The sequence below is a fragment of the Schistocerca piceifrons genome, chromosome 5, assembly GCF_021461385.2.
Source record: "Schistocerca piceifrons isolate TAMUIC-IGC-003096 chromosome 5, iqSchPice1.1, whole genome shotgun sequence".
NCBI lineage: Eukaryota > Metazoa > Arthropoda > Insecta > Orthoptera > Acrididae > Schistocerca > Schistocerca piceifrons.
In genome coordinates, this window is record NC_060142.1 from 83,614,593 (window position 1) to 83,631,232 (window position 16,640).

Consider the following 16,640-nt stretch of genomic DNA (forward strand, 5'->3'; position numbering starts at 1 on the left):
CTTTTCGCAGGAAAGAGCTCTACCATCTGAGCTACCCAAGCACGACTCACGACGCTTGGGTAGCACAGATGGTACAGTACTTGCCCGCGAAAGGCAAAGCTCCCGAGTTCAAGTCTCGGTCCAGCACGCAGTTTTAATCTGCCAGGAAGTTTCATACCAGCACACTCTCCGCTGCAGACTGAAAATCTCATTCTGATCACCTGGTATATTCCTAACCTCCTGTTCTCAATGTGACAGTGTTTTCTTTGTGTACAGTGACCAAACTCAACGCTCAGTTATTTAAATATTCAGAGAAGGGAATCATCATTGTCTTCTGTCGTCTTATATGATTTTGGATGTGTTTATTGTCGAGAGGGAGTTGTTTCGATTTTCCCTTGGACTATAACTTTGCTTTGTATTGTTCCACCGTATTAGAACTAACGACCTTGCAGTAAACAACAAGCCACAACGCTCACCATCGGAGTCTTCTTGTACACAGGAGGTAATCACTACTCCACTTTGTTAAAAATCCCAGCAGAGTCTTGCATTACATCTAGGTCCATGTACTGCCCCTCAGGTGCCACCTGTAATTTCTCATCGCATAACTGTGGCATTACGTGGTGTAGTCCGAATACCACGTCATACTGTGCAGTTTGTACACCTGCTTGTGGACGGCACCCAAGGGAAGCTATTTTTCCGATATTTCTCTTGTTATCATGTAGGAGAAATGATAGTTTTCGCCATGACACCTTGTCTCACTGGGTTGAACTTGGAGAATTTGTCATGTAAATAACTGTTAAATATACAATAAATTTCATTCTGTAACATTTCAGACGGTCCATTCTCTGACGTTCTGTTTACCTGGAGCTTTAATTATTTACTTGTAAAGTATGTGGAAAGCGTTAACACAGAGTCCGACAAGGGCAACGTAAGCTAGGCGCAGAAACATAAATTCTCAGTCTGCGACATTGTTCTCCAGAAACCGTAAATATAGATACTGATAAATTATGATTGGCGCAGTGATTGACTGCAGTGAATAGTATCATCCCATAGGCGTTTAGAAAGAGAAGTAATATATGAAACAAATTTGCACTATTCCTTGTTACATAAATTACATTTTAAGTGTATTATTGGAGTATTTGATGAAAACAACGTCCAGGAAGGAAGAATATAAAATTACTGAGAAAAGGCCATTGCAATTGCGCACGCAAGACTTTTAAATTACTTTTAACACACTGTACGGAAATATACATCAGTATATGCTGCAAATACCATAGGAAGCGGCAACATGTTGCAGTACCTGCAGAAAACGATGCATCCGAGGACGTTTACTGCGTTAGAGCATGTATGTAAACTCTGTTTGTATAGATCCATCCACGTTTGGATCTGCAGTAAAACAATGTTTACGTATTACTAAATGTGGTGGTCTCGACGTTGAGCATCGAACGACAGAAAATTCGTTTGCAGAGTTTAGAGCTGATGGAATAACCAAATTTAACGACCATTCGTTTCTTAAAGCAGTAAACTTAAAGTTCTATATGCAAATTCCGGTAGAATATGAGAAAGAGTGGTCACCGCACACCCAAGAGTATTGGAATGTGTAAACAATATTACTATGTAGGACATAAAAGGAAAACTTAAAATTCCTGAATGCTCTCAGCTACAAGTGCTAGACAGTGTGTACACAAGTGCTGTGTTCCACATTTTGCTCGTTCCAGTACCGGGAAAGGAAGCTCCGACCACCACATACGCTACACCATGATAATCACACTCTGACAGGTAGTGTATCAGTTTAAGACTGGTATTTGACAACTAATACAGAAAATTTATACATGTCCTGACCAAAGCGCCCCGTCACATCTCTCCTCGTCGCTGTGTGGTCCAGCATCTAGGCAACCGAGGTCTGTGGCGTCACAGTAAGCCAAAAGCCCAATAGAAATAATACTAAAATGGTTTTTCTCGAAACGATTTGCGATAGAGTACCATGGCAGGATACCTGAAGATGTACGAGAGAGAGGGAAGTGCCAGAGAAATACGTACGTCTTGTTCAGGATATGTGTAATGGTGCCAAAATGAGGGTAAAAATGGGTGTAGGGCTAGCAGACTAGATACCAGCTACAAACAGGTTGCATGATGGGTCTGCGTTGAGCCCACATATTTACAATCTAGTAATCGATGTATTATTATGCATTAGAGATCATGCTCATTGGTGAATGTTGTTCGCAGATGACATATTGTGAGACCTTAACTTTTCCCGGCGAATTGAATGTTCAAATAACTTACGGGTTTGCTGCCGGGTGACGTCTTCGACCAGCGCCGATATTTCGACAGGAGCACACCCTGCCATTCTCAAGACACAACTACAAGGAGGGAGCAATGTGCAAGGGAATTTAATACCTCGGTTCACAGGGGAGAAATAAGGAAGATACCACACACAGAACAAGTAACTGCAGAGTCAAAACATAACCAAAGATAACCAACATCAGAAATATCGATAGTGACTATTAATCAACAGGTGAGGTAGCACTAATTCTGTCCCCCTGTTTTTTGATGAGAGACAGAACCGGATTCCAAGCAGCATTTAAACAAAATTCACCATCTCTGTTTATAAGGTTGCTTGATAGTTTCATTTCAACAGCTTCCTTAATAACACTATCCCAATAGTTGAACGTGCAAGCCAGAATGTCCGTGTCGTTGTATTCCATAGGATAACCAGTGTCAAGGCAATGTTCTGCAATAGCGGATTTGCTCGGCTGTTGTAAGCGTGTGCGACGCTTATGTTCAATACACCGGTCTTCCACAGTCCTGATTGTCTGACCTATATATGACATGCCACAACTGCTAGGAATACCATAGACACCAGCCTTACGCAAAACCAAGATCATCTTTTACGGACGCCAACAGGGCCTTAATCTTAGAAGGTGGTCGAAAAACGCATTTCACATCATATTTTTGCAAAATATGGCCAATCCTGTTGGAAATGCTTCCTGCGTAAGGCAAAAAGGCTTTAGACTTAAGTGCCACTTGTAGGGAAGCAGCCTACTCACGCTGTAGTAAATTCACATCAGTTTCCATTGTGTGCCAGCCAGTCTGCTGTAACTAGCTCTGACGTCATAAATGTTGCGCAATACTTTAAAAATCAAGCAAAGAACCTAAAACTTTTCTGGCATGTCAGAAGTAATACTAAATTAATATGTGTTAAATATATGTTCGATAACTTCAGCCATTTTCGAAATTTGGACGTTTTTCTGAAAAAAATCATTGGCGCAACAGAAAAGAGCTAGAGACTTCAAAATTTATATTTAGATTCATCTTTCATAATGATTTAATAAAAACAGTACTTTGGATTTCACAAATTAAGACTTTAGTGGAAATTCATGATTTTCTGGTTTTCGTCTCAAAACTGAAGGCAGCAAGATAGATTAAGTAGGCTAACAAATAAGGCTAGGATGTTTAGATTTAAATAGGTTGGAGATCCGCTATGACTATGTAGATGTGTAAAGTTTCTTTTGAATACCTATAAAATTATAGCGATAGCGGATCTCAAAAGGGCCAGTTCAGAGCTCATCTACTGCGTGCAGTGTAATTAAATTAATTCTCTCGCCCAAAATATTTAACTTAGCCACGTCAAAATTTTATTATTAATACTTACCTGCGTGCTGAATGCACGTTTAAATTAAGAGCTTCGTCGGCTATCAGCAAAAGAAGCTATAAATTATTATGTAACTTGAAGTGGTGCGTTACTAGCCCAGCGGCTAGTCGGGAGATCCGATTTGATCAGGCGTTCCCTTAGCCGTCCGCACCGCGGCTATATATATAAGAACGCTGCGCGAGGAAGGAAGGCCCCAGTTCTCTCCAGACGCTGAATGACACGCCATCTGTGTCGGGAGTCGCGTCGCATCAGTGTCACTACTACAAACAGCCTCGGGTGCCGTATTAAGTTACTAGAGATATGCGGAACCATGAAAACATTTTATGTGAAGTGTTAATTCTGGAATGATTTTCATTATCTAGCTTCAGTTTGCGTATTGTCGTATTTTCACGTGCCGTCGCGGGACAGACATTCTACCAAATATTTAGCGTGGCGTTTGATGAAATACTTTCATCAAATTATGGCGAGCATTCTTTGTGACATTTAATTCGGACTTTATAGTTGCATCAGCGCATTAGACTCTGAACTGCTCTGTTAGTTAGGTTGTAGGGATACTTGTGTTTTTTTTTTATCAGTGAATTTTAGAATATACTCAACTATTTTAGAAAACCGTTTTTGATTAGAAATCCCGGACAATCTCCTAATTCCTCAGAGCTATAAGCTGCAGCTATAATGGTATCTCAATTGAAGTGGGCACTAGGATCTCTAATTACTGGCTCCATGTTTTATTAAATCACTTTCTGGGTGCCAAGAAGTAAATAGAGAGCCAGTATTGAGAACGGCGAAAGACAGAATTAACAACATTCTAAAAGCCAGAAACTGAATCTACATGCAAGCGTTTATCCAGCAATCAGATTAGATTATTTATCACAAACAGTATTCGCCGCCCCACATATGGTGCATCGGCCGGGAAATCAACTAAGTGAAAGTGATTTTTAACTATTCGGATTCGCGAGTGAAATGCGACACGCAACTGAGTATAAAACAGTGAATGTGTTACGTGTGCATGTGGACGACGCAATTGGATTAACAACGCATCTGGATTGACGGAGCTGGCACTGAGTCTAGCGGTGCTGCCGGCATCGCGAGAAGCCAGTCTCGCCGCACCGCAGTCGTCCGCTGGAGCAGCCGGCGCAGAGCCTGCAATTGCGGGCCACGCAAACACACAACAGCCGTCGGAGAGCCGTCTGCAGTTCAACGTGCCAGGTCGCATCAGGAATCCTGGTACGCCGCGCCGGCAACGCCATACGTCGTGCAGAAGGAACTAAGTTAAGTAAAAAGCTGTTAAAAATTTTACTAACCTGCACTAAAAGACTGTCGGCGATGGAACCGCCAAAAGAAACTGAGGTTAAACTTAAATCAGAACCTATGTCTGTTGAGGGAACTGTAAATACAGACAACGGTTCGAGTGTAAATATGCATGAAAGTAGTAATGTTAAAGTGAAATATGAAGTATTGTCTCCTGACAGTAGTGTGCGAAGGGGCAATGATTCAATAATAGAGACCCCTGTGGTAAAGCAGAAAGTAGAAATTGTAAATTTATTGGATGATAGTTACTCTGATGAATTAAAAATGAAACAGTCTTCAGAGATGGTAGAGTTTAAGAAGGAGAAGTTAGAGATGACTAATCAATTAGAAGTTTCATTTAATTTTGATGATTCGGGTATTGGAGCTAGTTTTTTGTCACCTGAGTGTGATAAAAAGCCAGCCAGTGAGCAACCCAAAGATGCTGGGGCTGTTGATCTAAATGTTATATTACAAGCAATAGCTGCCAGTCAAACAAATTTTAATATGCGGTTTGAGGCAATGGACAATAAATTAGAATCCAATAATGCTGAATTAAAGTCTGAGATTTTGGCCAGCCAAACAAATTTTAATAAACGATTGGAGGTAATGGACGATACCTTCAAGGCTGATTGCAATAAGTTGAAAGAGGATCTAGATAGTTTCAATTATAAAATTGATTACAACCATGAGGATATTAAGAACAAGGTTGCTCAACAATTTTCTGAAATGTATAAAACAGTAAAATCCGAAGTTGCTGAGGTTCGCAAGGACTTCCAAATGGAAGATGCGAAGCTGGAGCACAAGTTAACAGAAAAGATCGACGCGGAATCTGAACTGTGCTCAGATAGGTTTAAAGATGTTAACATAAAAGTAAACATATGTCAAGCAGAAGTAAATGCAATCAAAACTGACACTACTCATATTGTACAAAGAGTAGACAATGTTGAAATGAAAGTAGAAAATATTAGTACTAACATTGCTAACATTGAGAGTAAAGTAGCTTCAGTAACTTCTGGTAATGGTAGTATACAACAAGTTGTAGCTGCAAACGCCGCTTTTATCGGGTGTCGGCAGTTCTTGCGGTTCGATCCAGATAAAAATATCCATTCGCTAGATTTCTGGAACGATTTTGAAGATGTGATTCCACCAACTTGGTCTGAACGAGAGAAAATCTCGTTTATTAGAAGCCATTTAGCAGGTGACGCCATGCGTTGGTCAGCTGATGTTATGTTGAAATGTAAAACATTAGCGGAATTTAAAACAGCTTTTATTAATGAGTATTGGTCTAGCAATAAGCAAAATGAAGTGTTGAGAGAATTTTGGAGTGGAAAACGCTTCAATGCAGGAAAGGAGTCCATTAAAGAGTTTGCTAGGTCATGGATTTCACGTTTGTCACATTTGGCGGAAAAGCTAAAACCAGAAATGATTATACTAGGTCTTGAAGCCAAACTGCCATGGTATTGGCAAACTAGAATTATATCTGCCCCTAGAGACAATCTGGATCGTTTCATTGAGTATTTGGAACGTGTAGAACGTGTTGCTGCCAATGAGGAGCGAGCACGTAATAACCGAAATGCCAATAACGATAGTAGTAATTTTAGGAACGAGCAAAGTGGCAATGTAAACATCAGAACAGTAGGTGTTCGCCGTCCTAAGAGAGGTAGGAATTGGGGAAATAATTATCAGAACCAACAATGGCATTCAAATGACAGCAATGTTGTGCCAAACAAAATTATGCATGTAAACCACAGTACGGAAAGCAATGCTATGCCAGTTAACTATAATGAAAATAAAGGAAACAGCAGTAGGCCGAGGCAGGAAAACTAGTTCCCGTCTATGAGGACACTGGCGCTCACCAGGCGGTTACTTTTCCTAAGCCAGTAGTTACGGGAATTGGTAAGACAGATCAGAATACTCAAACTGAACAGGTGGATGAAGTGTCGGTAGCATCTAAGGATACAACAGAAATATTAGATCACTCACAGTATTTGATTGATACCGTGATAGAGACGCTTTCTAAGTGGGAAGAGAATGAGAAGGCTCAGCAGTGTAACGATAGGGAGGAGCAACAAAATATTGAATTGTCAGGTGAAGAAGCAGAAGAAATTCATGCTTATATCTACGATGAAGATGATGTGCTCTTATCTAAAGTGTCTGTGCAGGATGTTGATAATGTACTAATAGATTTAGGACAGGAGGTAAGTGAGAATGTAGAGGGTAGGCTGTTGAGGGTCATTGAACCCAGTAGCTGTGACCAGTTGTCACTTGAGAAGGAAACCGACGATAATGGTAAAAGTGGTTTAGCTGTAACTAATGTTATGCCCGGTCTGGAGGCGCAGAATCGCTCAGACTACAGTAATTTGGGTCATGTTCAGCAAACTAAATGTAATGAAGTCGTGCGGTGTTTCGATTTAAAATTAATAGACCGACTGGAAAAGGCAGCTGAAAATGTAATTCAGGAAACCCCTACACACTGTGACCTAAATATAATGAAGACAGATGTCGATCACTTTAGTTGGAGACAAATCCAAAAGGAACTATTAGATGAATTTGAGGAACCACCTGTACAACCTAGAATAAGCCACCCTATAATAATAGTGAATATGTTGGGTATCAATGTACGTTGTCTCTTAGATAGTGGAAGTGAGGTGAGTGCAATATCTCAGTCCTTCTTTGACGCATTACCTGGTAAAGACAAGCTTACAGTAATGAGAGTATCAGGACTAAGAATAATTGGTGCTACTGGCAAGGTGTCAAAAACGGTAAAGCAAGAAGCTTTACTGCCCTTTAACATTAATGGTAATTTAATTGATCATCCATGTTTAATTGTAAACAATCTCAGTATTGAGGTTTTAATTGGCATAGATTTCTTGTCAAAATATCAGTGTTGTTGACTTTGAAAGAAGCCAGTTAAAAATGGTCTTGCCAATAACCGGAGTAATTACAGTCCCTTTTAGTGATAAACATGTAGTAACTGATGATGAAACTTGGGAGCTGCCTATACGAGTTCTGAAAAATAGGAGGTATTGGGACGAGGATGTTAATCTTGGTACAAGTAAGCTAAACACAGAAGAAGAAGAAGCAATTATTTTAGACAAGATAGAAGCTACATTGCAGGAAATCGATAAGATTTCAGACAATCAAAAGGAAGAACTGAGACAGGTTCTAAAAAGGCATCATAAAGTATTTTCAGATCGACGTGGCGTGGTCAAAGGTTATGAATGAATGCTGTAGGGAGGAGGTTGTGCTGTAACCTCTACACAGTGTGGCAGCTGTGCAGTCCCAGCTGTGTGAGATCTTCTTTCCCATTTCAGATCTCACTCACTCTTCATCTTTCCTATCTACAAAAATTTCGACGTCTTCTTCCAACACATAAAATTTTCCGTTATGACTATCAATACAGCATTAAGCTAATGAATGCTGTAGGGAGGAGGTTGTTCTGTAACCTCTACACAGTGTGGCAGCTGTGCAGTCCCAGCTGTGTGAGATCTTCTTTCCTTTTCAGGTCTCACTCACTCTTCATCTTTTCTATCCACCTAAAATTTCTAACTCTTCTTTACAGCATTAAACTAATGAAGGCTGTAGGGAGGAGGTTGATCTGTAACCTCTACACAGTGTGGCAGCTGTGCAGTCCCAGCTGTGTGAGATCTTCTTTCCCTTTCAGGTCTCACTCATTCTTCCTCTTTCCTATCCACCTAAAATTTTCTAACTCTTCTTTACAGCATTAAGCTAATGAATGCTGTAGGGAGGAGGTTGTTCTGTAACCTCTACACAGTGTGGCAGCTGTGCAGTCCCAGCTGTGTGAGACCTTCTTTCCATTTCAGGTCTCACTCATTCTTCATCTTTCCTATCCACAAAAATTTCGACCTCTTCTTTCCAGACATGAAAATTTTCTGTCATGGCTATCAAGCCATGAGTTATGTAACCATTCTATCTACCGATTAGTGAAGAACAATACCTAATGTAACAAACCTAATAGTGGCAAACAATAGAGAAGTATGACGTAATTAAGATATAAAATGTATTTGAGTAACAAGTATGTATAGAACCCAGGTAATATAGTAACTACAAAGTGTTGTTTTATTGGAAATGGCCCACCAACAATAATTTAAAAAGATATATGAATTCGTGTACAAGCAGGATCTGAAGTGGTAGTGAAACCTAGTGTATGCATTAGAGCTAACTAATAAATAGTAAGAAAGAGATTGCTTAGTGTTATGAAAAATATGCAGATAAGTTGTAGATTAAACTCACCTGGTGTAGCAAGGAAAGGCAGTGTAATAGAATTGAGCAGTGTTTGTGGTTGAGACGTGAAGGACACGTCCCTGAAGTATTTATAAGGTTGGAGCTGGCCATTATTTTAGTGTAGTGTGTGACAGGATACACCTACACGTATTGAGGTTATGAGTTGGAGGCGTGAATGCGACCATAGGTACCCTTGTGTTAGATGAGACAGAGTAGCTCATGGTGTCCTATAGGTTTAAGGAATTTAGCATTACGCTCGTCCATAATTACTTGATGCACTTTAGTGGTAGGTCGAGAGAGACTACATGTGGTTTCAGCGTCCGATCGAGTGGAAATGGATTGCCACGTGAGCAAACTGATCAGCTGCAATACACTATGAATATGAAATAAATGTGCTATCCTATGCTTTAAATATTAATAGAGTGAGTGTTAAATAAGTACATACACTAGCAAAATAAATAACATACTGACAGACGTGAAACATTATTTAGCTCAGCATAAGTACACTTCAAAGTAAGTAAGTACCTAATTGCAGATGTGGAACTGACAACAGCAGAGGACCAATAAGTGGATTTAGTAGTCAACTAAACGTAGTGTGTTTTGAACACTCACAACTGTACTATTACCAAAAGTTACTCACATGTACAAAGAAGCTGAGAAACAACCACTAATCATACTCATACTATCTCTAAGAATAAGGTAATCAAAGATGAGTCAGTTAAGTGCTTAAAATACAAATGTATCAGGAATGTACCGAGCATTGGTTCAGTGTTCCAGCCCAGAAATAATAAATTGATGTTAAATAGGATTCATGATTGTATGCCTTGAGCATAGATTTTCTCTAGTACTTGACTAACGGCGTTTTGAGCCATTTGTTTACCGATTTTATGACAATTAAGTAACCACGAGAGTAAAATTGAGAAAGGTTCTGTTAACTTCATTCCAGTAACATATTGGAAGAGAAAATGTATATATCCCCATTTCATTGTGACCCACCCTTAGGTATTAAGTGAACAGAGTCTGAGGCACTCTTTTTGTTTGTTCTACAGGACAAACCAGATAATGGCAGCCTGGTAGCTGCGTGAAAGCGTGCAGTGACTTGGACACAACTCACAGTGACCCCTCCCCTTTCCCCCATGTAATTTAGAGAGAACGTGAAGGACGCACACCATAGCAACTTCCCCTCCTCTACCCTTGTGAATGGAAGTGTAGGACGCCAGCCAAAGCGGCTACAACCACGTGTGTAAAAATTATTGGTGAACTTTTCTTTCAGGTTTAGAAAAGACTGCTAAGAGATAATCATCTGTTTCTGTGTCATGTTATTTTCTTTGAATTTGTGTATGTAAAAATGTATTTCATGTATTTAATGGATTTAAGATTTTCATAATTTTTCAATTTGTATGTGTTTGTCTAAGGCAATATGTATGCCAAAATATTTCATTGACTTTGCTTAAAATTTTGAGTAATGACATTGTTTAAAAGGCAGTGAACATGCCCACAATTTAAATAATTAATGTAGGTAATCAGTTTTCTTTAATGTTTCTACAGGTTTATATTTCAATTTTGATTTTCATAGGGAGTTAAACTGTACTCTTGCTTCCCTTTTTGTAATTAAATTTTTTTTTCATTCATTAACATTCATAAACAAAAAATTTAAGTAGAGGATGGTGTAGGGAAGCAGCCTACTCACGCTGTAGTAAATTCACATCAGTTTCCATTGTGTGCCAGCCAGTCTGCTGTAACTAGCTCTGACGTCATAAATGTTGCGCAATACTTTAAAAATCAAGCAAAGAACCTAAAACTTTTCTGGCATGTCAGAAGTAATACTAAATTAATATGTGTTAAATATATGTTCGATAACTTCAGCCATTTTCGAAATTTGGACGTTTTTCTGAAAAAAATCATTGGCGCAACAGAAAAGAGCTAGAGACTTCAAAATTTATATTTAGATTCATCTTTCATAATGATTTAATAAAAACAGTACTTTGGATTTCACAAATTAAGACTTTAGTGGAAATTCATGATTTTCTGGTTTTTGTCTCAAAACTGAAGGAAGCAAGATAGATTAAGTAGGCTAATAAATAAGGCTAGGATGTTTAGATTTAAATAGGTTGGAGGTCCACTATGACTATGAAGATGTGAAAAGTTTCTTTTGAATACCTATAAAATTATAGCGATAGCGGATCTCAAAAGGGCCAGTTCAGAGCTCATCTACTGCGTGCAGTGTAATTAAATTAATTCTCTCGCCCAAAATATTTAACTTAGCCACGTCAAAATTTTATTATTAATACTTACCTGCGTGCTGAATGCACGTTTAAATTAAGAGCTTCGTCGGCTATCAGCAAAAGAAGCTATAAATTATTATGTAACTTGAAGTGGTGCGTTACTAGCCCAGCGGCTAGTCGGGAGATCCGATTTGATCAGGCGTTCCCTTAGCCGTCCGCACCGCGGCTATATATATAAGAACGCTGCGCGAGGAAGGAAGGCCCCAGTTCTCTCCAGACGCTGAATGACACGCCATCTGTGTCGGGAGTCGCGTCGCATCAGTGTCACTACTACAAACAGCCTCGGGTGCCGTATTAAGTTACTAGAGATATGCGGAACCATGAAAACATTTTATGTGAAGTGTTAATTCTGGAATGATTTTCATTATCTAGCTTCAGTTTGCGTATTGTCGTATTTTCACGTGCCGTCGCGGGACAGACATTCTACCAAATATTTAGCGTGGCGTTTGATGAAATACTTTCATCAAATTATGGCGAACATTCTTTGTGACATTTAATTCGGACTTTATAGTTGCATCAGCGCATTAGACTCTGAACTGCTCTGTTAGTTAGGTTGTAGGGATACTTGTGTTTTTTTTTTATCAGTGAATTTTAGAATATACTCAACTATTTTAGAAAACCGTTTTTGATTAGAAATCCCGGACAATCTCCTAATTCCTCAGAGCTATAAGCTGCAGCTGTAATGGTATCTCAATTGAAGTGGGCACTAGGATCTCTAATTACTGGCTCCATGTTTTATTAAATCACTTTCTGGGTGCCAAGAAGTAAATAGAGAGCCAGTATTGAGAACGGCGAAAGACAGCATTAACAACATTCTAAAAGCCAGAAACTGAATCTACATGCAAGCGTTTATCCAGCAATCAGATTAGATTATTTATCACAAACTGTATTCGCCGCCCCACACACTTCCTTGTTATCGTCACTCACCCGTTGCACAGAAGGCTGATGGCGCAACGCACGTTTCATCTGCCTCTCACTATAACGATTCTGACGAAATGTGACTTCGAGATGTGACAGCTCAGCTGCCAAACTTTCAGGGTCTGAGATAACGTGGGCCCTGTGAACCAAGGTGCGAAGTACTCCTTCACGCTGAGCTCGATGGTGACAACTATCAGCTCGCAGATACAAGTGAGTGTGAGTAGGCTTCCTATAAACAGAATGTCCCAACGTACCATGTCTTCCTTCTGACCAAAACATCAAGTTGAGTAGTGATTACCTCCTGTGTACAAGAAGACTCCGATGGTGAGCGTTGTGGCTTGTTGTTTCCACCTCTATAGTGAACTGAATATTCGGGTGGATTGAATTCAGGTGTTCCAAAAACCGGTTTAAATTCTAACTACCATGAGGTCAAATAACTAAAGTATCGTCTACATATCTGAAAAAACAAGCACGTTTCAAGGTCGCTGACTCCAATGCACGTTCCTCAATATCCTCCATAAACAAATTGGCCACAATAGGTGACAACAGGCTTCCAATCGCAACTCCATCAGTCTGTTCGTAGTACTGACCATTGAATAAAAAGTAAATGGAAGTCAGCACATGTCGAAACTAATTTGTTAACTCGACACCAAACTTAACTCCAATTAGCTCCAACGAATTAGAGAGAGGAACGCGAGTGGAAAGAGAAACCACATCAAAACTGACTAATATATCAGATTCATTCAAACGCAATCCCTGCAATCGACGTAAGAAATCTGTAGAGTTCTTAATGTGGTGTTCACACCTACCTACTAGTGGGCTCAACAAACTAGTAAGATGTTTAGCTACACGATATGTCGGAGCACCAATATTAGAAACAGTAGACCTCAACGGGACAGCCTCTTTATGGACCCTAGGGAGGCCATATAATCTAGGTGGTACAGCACAGTAAGAATTAAGACTCTTGATAGTCTCCTGTGACAAAGAACTTTTCTTCAAGAGGTTATTAGTCTTTCTCTCAACACTCTTAGTAGGGTTAGCACCGATTTTGCGATGCGCCGAATCAGAAAGTAGACACTGCATCTTTTGAATGTAATCGTGCTTGTTCAACAAAACCGTGGCATTTCCCTTGTCCGCAGGTAAAATAACAATATCAGGATCTTCCTTGTTTCTCCTCTGTGAACCGAGGTATTGCACATTGCTACCTCCTTGCAGTTGTGCCTTGAGAATGGCAGGGTGTGCTCCTGTCGAAATATAGGCGGTGGTCGACGACGTCACCCGGCAGAAAACCCGTAAGTTATTTGAACAGATGACATATTGTTACGCGCCATCAATCAGGATGAGATGTAATTAAGACTGGAAATTCGGAGAAGACAGAGCGATGATAGCCAATAGGAAGAAAACGGCGTACATGCCCTAGGACGCCAAGGGAAAGAAATAATCCATTTGGGTGGACAAAACGTGAAGGAAGTCGATAGCTTTAACTATTTAAGATCAACAGTGTCTGTTGATGATATATCACTTATGACATCGCAGATACGATGAATGAACCCGAAAAGGTCGCCAGATATGTTGTGCAGTAGATAAGTAAATCTGATGACTAAAACAATGGTGCATAAGTCAGTAGTGACTTCCGCAACACTGTATGTAGCAGAGACAAGGACACCAAATAAATACTTTGTAACGCAATGGATGTGAGTGAAATGAGAATGCTAAGGAGAATTGGTGGCGTTACCAAAGTAAAGAGAACGAGAAACGAGAGGATAAGAGGCAGTGTTAAAAAGACGCAGATATCAAAGAAGGCGCAAGAGACAGGAGTGCAATAGTATCGACATGTCATGAGAAGGAATGTCACCTGTGTTGACGAGGCAATGGAAGAGACTGAAACAGAAGGTGACAAAGGAAGAACAAGACCAAAAGATTAATGGAATGTGTACGCGAAAACTTGATGAAGAAACATATAATGGAAAGGGATGATGGGACAGAGGAAAATGAAGAAGACTTGCCAAGAACGTCGACGCGACATGAGTGGGAACAACGAAGGAAAAGAAGAAATAATTTATTCAGTTCAAAACCATCTATACAAAAATTTTATCGTATGTCAGCAGCTGTTTGCCCCTCACTCTCCTAGGCCAACGGCCTTACCGCAGTGGTAACACCGGTTCCCGTCAGATCACCGAAGTTAAGCGCTGTCGGACCAGGCTAGCAGCTGGATGGGTGACCACCCTGTCAGCCGAGCGCTGTTGGCAAGCGTGGTGCACTCAGCCCTTGTGAGGCAAACTGAGGAGCTACTTGGTTGAGAAGTAGCGGCTCCGGTCTTGGAAACTGGCATACGGCCGGGACAGCGGTGCGTTGACGACATGCCCCTCCATATCCGCATCCAGTGACGCCTGTGGTTTGAGGATGGCACAGAGGTCGGTCGGTACGGTCGGGCATCATGGCCTGTTCGGGAGGAGTTAAGACTCTCCTATATGTTTCACATGACATAGTTCACACTGCAGAGAAAAGAGTAATTGAGGAGTGAATTAAGGCATACTGATAAGCAGCCACAAAAAATTGAATAATGACCTCACAACAATGATACACGTTTTAAAAGATGTGCGATTTTAAATATTACGTCAAGACCATAGTTCATGAGAAGTTAATTCAACAAATCCATAATTATATTAACCAAATCAAATCTAGAACACACAACCTTCCAAATTTTTCCATTGTTATTGACCACGCTTTACCCTTTACAACCTTTCCCGTTAGTGTTGTCATTTCCAGGTTGTATATCATTTCTTTTAGTAAAGGCTTAAAGACTATAACAACATTCCATCATCACATTTCCGTAGTTATTTATCATTACTTTATTATTCGATATACTTACAAATATTACAAAGTTTTAAATCTTAGGTGTTTATTTCAATCCTTTTTCACAGTAAAGTTATTAAATCTACGGTTACCACATTATATTTTATCTTGTCAAATGCAGCAGCTTTTGCTGCTTACATAAGTAATTTATATTTCTTTGACTATGGTTGTAACATGATGCAATGAATATAAGATACTACATTTCACACCACATCAACATTACTCATTAATATTTTATAACTTCTTGAATACAATATCATTGTCATAACAATAATTCATGAGAATCCTCAATATACCATCTTCATCTCACAATTACGTCTCATTTTCTTTGTAAAGAACCTGAATACTGACTTTACCACAGGTCCACTTAACGATTGTATCTTCAACATTGTTACCAACAAATAGTGCCACAGACATATATTGCTTACTATTTCGGCTATTTCAGTTTCTTCCTATGGTATGACCCTACAGGAAAATTTTTTTCCTTCCTCAGTAATTCTGACACATATTTAAAGCTAGAATAGAAGTAATCCAAGAAAAAGAAGCTACATACGTCATTTCACCTTCAGATATCTCAATTTTCTACATAACGCTTCGTAACTGTTGCACAAAAATGAGTAATAGTTGACTACTGACATTACGGGACAAAATATCACTATGAAGCAAACTATGTTATGGATTCAGGTGTATATACAGGGTGAACATCAATAAAAGTGACAAATTGCAGGGACAGATTCCTGACTGGAAAGGAGGAAAAACGGTCCTGTGAACATGTTCAAGAAATGTATCGTTGCGACGATGGACGGCGCTGACAAATGAAGGTTCCTCTGACTACGGGCCGTGTATTCCTTGTGTGTTGCAGGCTGTGTGATTGATGCAGCGTACTGTAAGTATCAGAATGGTCCGGTGTTCTCGACGGGAACCAGCCGAGATGGTGCTCGTGCACGGCCAAGAGGTTGGAAACGGTCGAGAGGCAGCACAGCCATACCAGAACAAGTACCCTCAAAGACAACAACCGCAATATTGGAAGAGCTTCAAAATGCTTCAAATGGCTCTGAGCACTATGGGACTTAACTTCTAAGGTCATCAGTCCCCTAGAACTTAAAACTATTTAAACCTAACTAACCTAAGGACATCACACACATCCATGCCCGAGGCAGGATTCGAACCTGCGACCGTAGTGGTCACGCGGTTCCGGACTGTAGCGCCTAGAACCGCTCGGCCACCCCGGCCGGCATTGGAAGAGCTTTTTGGGTGTTTGTGTGCTCATGGGTCCTTTCAGACAGGCGTACGTACAGGGAGGCAGGGGACTGTGCATACACAAGAACTGTAGGACAGGGTTCTACAGGATATTGAGACGAACCCTAGTACGAGCTCCAGGCAGGTGACTCCCAACATGGTGCAAGCCAAAGTACGAT

General features: G+C 40.2%; 1 pseudogene; it reads left to right on the plus strand.

Moving 5' to 3' along the window:
* The first annotated feature begins 14,497 nt into the window (after nucleotides 1-14,497).
* Nucleotides 14,498-14,615, plus strand: LOC124799383 (annotated as a pseudogene).
* Nucleotides 14,616-16,640: the final 2,025 nt, after the last annotated feature.